Here is a 9671-nt window from a genome sequence, read left to right on the forward strand (position 1 = left end):
CATGTGGGTTTCTTTGGTTCATGCCAGATATCCTCAATTCTACAGATAGAGAGTCGTTTCGAAATTGGCAATGTATTGGCATCATAGGCTCGGAACTAATGTTCAGAATACTGCCACGAAAGGAATCACGCAATTCATTTGTCAAATTAAAATGGAAGATCATAAAGAGATTTGTAAGTCGCTCTGGATAAGAGCGTCTGCTAAATGACTTAAATGTAAATGTAAATAACCACCATCATCATCCTTATCATCATGTACCATGTGGCTCTATAGGGCCTATACATTTTGGCCCGTTTATAAGTTACTCAACATTAAAATTTAAATAGTTCAAAGACAACACGTTTTAAATGCTTCAAATATGTTCCATATACTGTACCTCCAATGTACAAAAAATATGGCTATGCGTTAAGGTAAGCTATAACATTTCCAGTTTTAAATTCAGAAAGTAAAAGGGTAGCCTCGTACGAACCATTCTGCTCTTGCGAGTTCACGTTCTGTTTCGGTAGCTTTCGGTAGCTTTCAGTCGCGAAACAGGGTGTATGCTCCCAAGATCAGGATTGGTCCTACAAGGTTACGAAAAGGGCGCCAACTAGGCAAAGAATATAACATCCTGCAATCTTAGAAAAAAAATGGTTATTTGGGGTTATTTTTGTAAAACACATTTTGATTCAGTTAAGTAGGGTTCTGAAGAACTAACCCTATAAAAGGGTTCCACATATGAACTAAGTGAACACTTTTTGGCTCTATATGGAACCTTTTTCTTAAGAGTGTGGACTGGTTCTAGGGACTGAAAAAAGTTTGACCAAAGAACTTGGCTCCTGGGGTCCGTGATCATTGTCAATTCACCGCTCCTCTATTCCATGAATGTTAAGGCCATCTCGAATTTCATTTTCTTTTGTACAGGTTCAAAACCTTTTGATCCGACTTACGGAACGCCCTGTTGGTAAAAGAGCTTCACAGGGACCGGAAACATGAGCAGGGGGCTCGACAGCGCTTTTACTGTCAGGAGAGCAGTGGCAAGCTCAGAGAGGTTGTGTTTGTGTGTGTGTGTGTGTGTGTGTGTGTGTGTGTGTGTGTGTGTGTGTGTGTGAGAGAGAGAGAGAGAGAGAAAGCGAGCGTGATGGAGTGTGTGTGAGTGTGTGAGCGAGTGAGCGAGTGAGGGTGTGAGGGAATGTGTGTGTGGAACAGTGTGCTCGCAGCATATCATTTTAGACGGGCCCACTCCCTTCACTGCCTCTGGACAGTCAAAATCATAGAAGGATGAGAAAAAGACAGACGTCTGAACGAAATAAAGAATATGAAAAAATAGGATACAAACTACTGTTAAATAAACGAATCATAATAGACAACCAGCTAGCCTATATGCAAACCATTCACAATGTCCCTTCCTGAACTCTCAGTTAAAATGAAAATATATAAGGCTACTGAATAATAACAATAACAATAATAGTCTAATAATAATAATAAAGTATAGAGGAGAGGAAGTCAAACAAATAAATAAATAGCAGGATTAGATTCATGTAATGTCTTCAGATATGATTTTAGTTATTATTATTATTATTATTATTATTATTCGAAATGCTATATGTACTCTGAAGCTGAAAAAATTGTATACAGGTCTATTTAAACATATTAAATTGAAAGACTATAGCCTACTGAAAGTTTAGCAATCTTAAACATGCGAGATCAACCCGCACATGCACGATAGCCGACCAAATCCCACAATTTCTGAGATAAAATGACATTCATCTTTTCACTTTTTATTCATGTATTCTTAAGGCGTCGAGGCTAGGAGACTGGCGCCTAGGTCCGTTTCCCCACCTACAAGCCGCCGTCCAGTGAGGCTGGAATGGCTCCCAAAGCAAACAACAGGTTGGATATTGTAGCTGTCGATTATTAAAGTGTCGCAGGCACAATGGTGACTCTATGTTCCATTCGATACGCTTGGGGGACTCTTTGGAAAATGGGCACAAAATGTGTCCCCGTGGGGGCTTCCAGCGTGATCGAGTCTGCGTGCTGCTCACCCCATTTCTGTCTCCGGGGAAACGAGGTGCACTGGACGGATGCAGTAATAGGCTGACGTAATATTAATAAATAATAATAATGTATATGTGGACCATTGGTATTTACTTTGGTATTTTTAAAGCCTTCGTGGAAAAGGCCAGATTCGGATGGTTGGGTGCTTTTTTTTGGCACTAATGAATTCGTGTCTACAACTTTAGGCAACGTTTGATAAAGGCTTTATCATACATAGTCTGTGCAGGCATCTCTCTCTCGCTCTCTCGCTCTCTCGCTCTCTCTCGCTCTCTTTCTCGCTCTCTCTCTATCTCGCTCTCTCTCACTCTCTCTCTATCTCTCTCGCTCTCTCTCTCGCTCTCTCTCTCTCGCTCTCTCTCTCTCTCACTCTCTCTCTCTCTCTCTCTCTCTCTCTCTCTCTCTCTCTCTCTCTCTCTCTCTCTCTCTCTCTCTCAATTCAAATAAATTCAAAGGCCTTTATTGGCACGGGAAACATATGTTGCCAAATCAAGTGAAATAGATAATACAACATAAACAGTAAACATTACACTTACTAAAGTTCAAAAGAAATAGAGACATTTAAAATGTCAATATTATGGCTATATACTGTGTTGTAACAATGTGCAAATAGTTAATGTACAAAAGGGAAAATAAATAAAGTAAATATGGGTTGTATTTACAATGCTGTTTGTTCTTCACTGGTTGCCCTTTTCTTGTGGCAACAGGTCACAAATCTTGCTGCTGTGATGGAACACTGTGGAATTTCACCCAATATATATGGGAGTTTATCAAATTTGGATTTGGGTCTGTGTAATCTAAGGGAAATAGTGCAGCTCAGTTTCCACCTCATTTGGTGGGCAGTTTTCACATAGCCTGTCTTCTCATGAGAGCCAAGTCTGCCAACAGGGCCTCTCTCATTAGCAAGGCTATGCTCACTGAGTCTGTACATAGTCAAAGCTTTCCTTAAGTTTAGGTCAGTCACAGTGGTCAGGTATTCTGCCACTGTGTACTCTCTGTTTCGGGCTAAATAGCATTCTAGTTCGTACTGTTTTTTTGTTAATTCTTTCCAATGTGTCAAGTAATTATCTTTTTGTTTTCTCATGATTTGGTTGTGTCTAATTTTGTTGCTGTCCTGAGGCTCTGTTTGTGAACCAGGCCGCAGGACCAACTTGATTCGGGGACTCTTCTCCTGTTTCATCTCTCTGAAGGTGATGGCTTTGTTGTGGAAGGTTTGGGAATCACTTCCTTTTAGGTGTATGTTTGTGTTCTACGTCGAACACTGAGGATATTTTTGCAGTCTCTCTCTCGATCAAATAGCACAACATTATCTAACAAATGTTTGACAGTGAAACAGCGCCACTTGGTGGAAATAAATGAAACAACCCACTAGTTTGAGATATCACTGCTTGCTTCTAACGCTGACATCCCCTTGAATAGGTTCACACTATGTCAATTGTCCCAGAGTTTCATAAAAGGTGTAGAATAATTTCTTCTGAGTAAAGAAAAATACAGTTATTTAACCTATATTTAACTAGGCAAGTCAGTTAAGAACACATTCTTATTTACAATGATGGGCTACCAAAAGGCCTCCTGCAGGGACGGAGGCTGGGATCATAAAAAAAAATAGGACAAAACACACATCACGACATGAGGGACACTACATAAAGAGAGACCTAAGAAAACAACACAGCATGACAGCAACACAACATGACAACAACATGGTAGCAACACAACATGGTAGCAGCACATGGTAGCAACACAAAAAACATCGTACAAACATTATTGGGCACAGACAACAGCACAAAGGCAACAAAACATCACGTGAAGCATCCACAACTCTCAGTAAGTGTGTCCATGACTGAGTCTTTGAGTCTACTGGCCTTAATACTCATTACCAAACATGACATGGAGTGACAAGGAGTGGCATGATGGCACAAACAGACTGGTACCAACATAGAAATATAATGAATTCATTATTCACTATAAACCAGCCATAACAGGACCACGTCCTGTTCCCTTATTGAACTCCAGAAAGAGGACGTTGACTTGCGTGGTACCGATGTGTTCTCCTAACCCAGCAACGGCTCCAGCTGTTCCAATAGGCAGGATTCTTCTATTGATATGACATTGAAAAAGAACTCACTGGGATGAAGATGAACATAACCTGGAACACTTCTACATTAATGTGGATGCTACCATGATTACGGATAATCCTAAATCATTGTGAATAAAAATGTTATTGTAATAGTGAGAGGTTAGGGGGGATTGATATTTGTGCGTCTGTAACTTTCTCACTTATTATTTCATAATCTGAAGCACAACCAAAACAAACAGTAAATGCACCCAACAAGTTTGTAGAGTTACAAACTTGATGTAATCATTAGTACTGGGAATATGAGACCAAATACTAGACTATTGACTACTTTAATACACATATTAGTGAAATTTTCCCAATACTTCTGGTCCCCTAAAATGGGGAGGGACTATGTACAACAAGTGCTGTAATGTCTAAATGGTTCACCTGATATGGCTTGAAAATACCCTCAAATTAAAGCTGACAGTCTGCTGGAGTACAGAGCCACAACAACAACAACATGTGTCCCAATACTTTTAGAGCTCACTGTATTTGTTTAAAATCTATCACTTGATGGTTTCATTTCCGTTTTTGTTGTTGCAAAAGGCAATATATCAGCCTCACTCTCAGAGAACTCCTAGGTTTAACACAGTCAAAGGTAACGCATAACTACATTTGTAATCAATAACTGTACAAATTATACAACTGTGACATCAATATTTAAAATAAGGTAAACAAATAAATAATTCAATACAGTAATATGAGATATGTATGTAAATGATTTACATTTGACATTTTAGCCATTTAGGAGATGCTTTTATCCAGATAGCTATATATATATATATATATATATACACTTAATTTATTATTAACATCTAAAATATACGAATTAAAAGTGTAAGAACAGTAACATTTTACACACACATGAAGTTAGCCATTAAGCAATCATTTCTGATGAAAAAACACAAATGTGAAAAATTGGTGGATGTAGTGCTCTGGAAATAAAGTCTTTAAATGGAAAAGTGAAACCTTATTTCCTGGCAAGCTTACACATTCACAGCAAAGACTACAAAACCCATACCACTGTAGAAAACAAGTTTATTAGACAAATTATACACAGAAAGCTTTGCCACTTGTAACAGAGGCCTCAGTTTGTTCCGTTTGAATAATATGCAACACATACAACAACATAGGCCTATATTAAATACTGTACACTATAATCAGTTGAACATGATCAAGTAATCCTGTACCTCCTATGTATGAAATAAAAAATGTTACGCGCATAGCAAGTTGTGCATGCTTCTTTTTAAGATCTTGCCTCCTCTGTTATTAGCCAGCAAATCAAAATGAACTCAAAATGACAAGAGAAAGCTTGAGAGGTGTTCTGGACCTGGGAGGAAACCAAATATGTTGGGTGACTGCTAACTCAAGGCTCATATGATATATTATTTTTTATTCAACAAAAATAGCGTCAACATGTAAAATATACACATTTCATAATGTCTCTGTCATTTATACTAAATAAAACTTCTTTAAACGTTGTCTGTGTCCTATTGTCATTCGATAGCCTTACTGCAGCTTAAGAAAATAACATCTAGAAGGCTTGCATCAAACACTGCTTCTGGTTCACTACGCACAACATTTGCGGTTTAGTCTTAAGATAACAAACTGAAAGCTCATTCTAAACAACTAACATTATTAAATATTAATACAGTGTTAGTGAAAAGGTTTGGTTCCTCTTTTCCCTTTACATTATTATTTTTTTGACCCCCTCCCTCCAAAACCTCACCTTAATGGTCTCGTCTAAACAAATGGCACTTTAAAAACGTTAGATAAACAGTACCCTTAACATTTAAGAAATAAAATAGAAAGATCTTTCAAAATGGCTGCCATCAGCTCTACAGTTCCAATGGCAAAAAAAATCCTATTGAAACAGGAGACTGGCGAGGAGAAGCCAGCCTGTACTGATAAGGCTTGTGCTGAGGATGTTATTGGAAAGGGCTTCTCCTCAATCTGAGCCCAACTGTTTGCCCTTACAACAGTCAATTAGAGGACTGGAGAATGACACGATCGCACAGAAATGTGACTTTGTTTTCCTGACTGAGCCCTGGCAGAACTACAAGTAAGGTGAAAAACAACTTGAATATGATTTATGACGCAAACCAGAGTAAGACTATAACACTCATTTAGCGGTTTTCAAAATTGGCTGAGAAAACAAGTAGACCGCTGAGAACAATGTTTTTTTTTGTTTTACTTTCTGACCAAACACATTCCACACATTAAAATGTATTTTCAAAACAAATTCAATAAAATACATATAATAGCTTTAGCTGCTTTTAAAGTCATTTTTCTGTTGTCTTTTATCTCAGTTATTTTCAGTCCTTTTTGTGCCTCTATGCGTCTCTCAAGAAATGTCCGTTTAGAGGTTGAGGCTCTCACCTTGAAATAGACAGCACAGTACAGGTGAGAAAGAATTTCCAAACTACATACAATCAAACACAGGTCTGTGGGCACTGGTGCAGTGAGTGCAGTGGAATTGATAGAGTCGTACATGCACCAAAATGGCAGAGTGTTTCCAGAGCTCAGATGGTGAGGTCTCAGTATGCAGAGTAGCTGAGCCAATGGACACCCATTTTTGGGCAGATTTCAGATTTGGAGCACAGGCATTGATGAGCAACACCAAAGAACTGAATGGGATGAAGTCCCATAAGGTGAAAGGCAAAGACAAGAATGTCCACCAAATGAGCATTGGGTAATTGCCGATTTGTGGATCTCAAGAACAGACAGACAAGTGTTTTCTGTTATTAAAAAAAACATACTCTCCTTGTTGTGTCCATAGGAGTCATATGCTTCTTCAGAAAAGCAGTCCATAAATGACATGGAACGAAAAAGAGATAACAGATCCCTGTTACACACCCAAAAATCTTCTGAAAACCACGAGAACGATGACTATAAAGAAAACATTCAAGTCCCCACCTCCTCTCACCAACAGGTTTCAGAAGGACGACCAACCCCACCCACCACCCACCCCACTCCACTGAACAAAAGCAAAGCCCCCCCAAAAAAAAAAAAACTGAACTGAAAAATTCCTATGTACATAGAGCTTTGTGAGTGTATTTGTTTACATCTCTCTCACTATGTGGCCTCCTCTTCCTCCTCATATGGATGTACCCCGATCGGGGTCGTTGCCGTAGCTGAAGTTGGGCTGGGGAGTGGGCTGGTAGGGTATGGAGGACATTGTCTTGATGGGACTGCGGAAGAAGCCACCGTTGGGGGCTCTCTGCCTGAAGGTTCCCCCAGTCCGGTGGTCCTGCACGGGACCGAAGGCGAAGCCCTGTTGGGCCTTGGTGGACAGGCTGCGGCTGAGGGTCTGGATCTGCTCGGGGATGAAGGTGGTGGTGGTGATGTGTGTGTTGCGGAAGTCGCTGATCTGTTCCAGGGCCTGCCGGGCAGCCGGCATAGAGTCCATGTCCAGGGGCGTCAGGTCAATAGAGGAGGTGGAGAACTGCTTGTGGGGGCTGTCGTCCTCCGCGCACAGGCTGTTAACCCGGCGGTGAAGGTGCTCCAGGTCGATCTCCTTATCGTCCTGTGTGGGGGCGAGGGGGAAGGGGGTGGGGGGGTCAGAGAAAAAGAGAGAGAGGAGGCGGAGGACAGGGTCAAAGGAGAGTGAGGATAAATGTGGAGGAGGGGGAAGAGTAGGAGGATGGGGGAAGAGGAGGAGGATGGGGAAGACACAGTGGAGTGAACGAACGGTGAGGTGAGAGAAGAGGGGAGAGTGCATGGCCAAAGAAAAAAGGAGTGTCAAGGAGGATGGTATGGTTGAATAATGAGGATGGTATGGTTGAATAATGAGGATGGTATGGTCGAATAATGAGGATGGTATGGTTGAATAATGAGGATGGTATGGTCGAATAATGAGGATGGTATGGTTGTATAATGAGGATGGTATGGTCGAATAATGAGGATGGTATGGTTGAATAATGAGGATGGTATGGTTGAATAATGAGGATGGTATGGTTGTATAATCAGAACAGTATGGTTGTGTAATGAGGATGGTAGGGTTGTATAATGAGGATGGTATGGTTTTATAATCAGAACAGTATGGTTGTGTAATGAGGATGGTATGGTTGTATAATGAGGATGGTAGGTTGTATAATGAGGATGGTATGGTTGTATAATCAGAACAGTATGGTTGTATAATGAGGATGGTATGGTTTTATAATCAGAACAGTATGGTTGTGTAATGAGGATGGTATGGTTGTATAATGAGGATGGTAGGTTGTATAATGAGGATGGTATGGTTGTTTAATGAGGATGGTATGGTTGTATAATGAGGATGGTATGGTTGTGTAATGAGGATGGTATGGTTGTTTAATGAGGATAGTAGGGTTGTATAATCAGAACAGTATGGTTGTGTAATGAGGATGGTAGGTTGTATAATGAGGATGGTATGGTTGTGTAATGAGGATGGTATGGTTGTATAATGAGGATGGTAGGTTGTATAATGAGGATGGTAGGTTGTATAATGAGGATGGTAGGGTTGTATAATCAGAACAGTATAGTTGAATAATGACGATGGTATGGTGGTGTAATGAGGATGGTATGGTTGTATAATGAGGATGGTATGGTTGTGTAATGAGGATGGTATGGTTGTATAATGAGGATGGTAGGGTTGTATAATCAGAACAGTATGGTTGAATAATGACGATGGTATGGTGGTGTAATGAGGATGGTATGGTTGTATAATGAGGATGGTAGGTTGTATAATGAGGATGGTATGGTTGTATCTGATTAATAGTTAATAGTTCAAGTGCAAGGTAGCTACATTTATTCAATGATCTGTTTTGTGAATCGAGTGAAATTGTTTAGAGGGGAAAGGGGTTTACCCATTGTCCCCAGATATTTATATTGAACAAAAAATGTATTTGTCAAAATATTGTTGATACAGACATATAAATAGCACTACTACATCCAAATAAAATGATTGGTCAACATCTTTGGGGTGGTCACACTTAGAGATGGGTGGCTCAGCTTGTGCTGAGAGGAAAGTGGCTCAGCTTGTGAGATGATTGTGTCCATTGTGGGGGTACAGGGATTGGGGTACTGTGGGGTGGAGGTGGGGAACACACATCCTTCCTCTATTTTGAGAGAGGGCATCCTTGGTGAGGGGTACAGACAGAGTCAAAGACAACTACTGACCATGTGGCGTGGAGGGGGGTCTTGCCCCGGCTGCGATTCGGGGGGCAGAAGGGACCACAGTTACCCTCCTCGTCTTAGAGAGGTAGGGGGCAGAAAGAAGTGCTGTTTGCGGGGACCTAGTCACACCACAAACCCGGGAGGGAGGGGGGGTGGGGGGGTGGAGGAAGGAGGGAGGGTTTGAACTTATAGGAACGAGGAGGGGATGGTGAGAGAGAACAGTCATTGTTGACTGTGAGAGTCAGGTTACCTTACAGGTAACTTCCGTACGGCGAGAGAAACAGCCTGCTTTTGGATCAACTGAAGAGGGTTCTGTGTAGCAACACAAAGCTAAATATAAAACAGAGTTAATACATGTACGTAGTCTAAGAGATGAACCTCTGTT

The sequence above is a fragment of the Oncorhynchus nerka genome, linkage group LG27, assembly GCF_034236695.1.
Source record: "Oncorhynchus nerka isolate Pitt River linkage group LG27, Oner_Uvic_2.0, whole genome shotgun sequence".
In the NCBI taxonomy this organism is placed as follows: Eukaryota; Metazoa; Chordata; class Actinopteri; order Salmoniformes; family Salmonidae; genus Oncorhynchus; species Oncorhynchus nerka.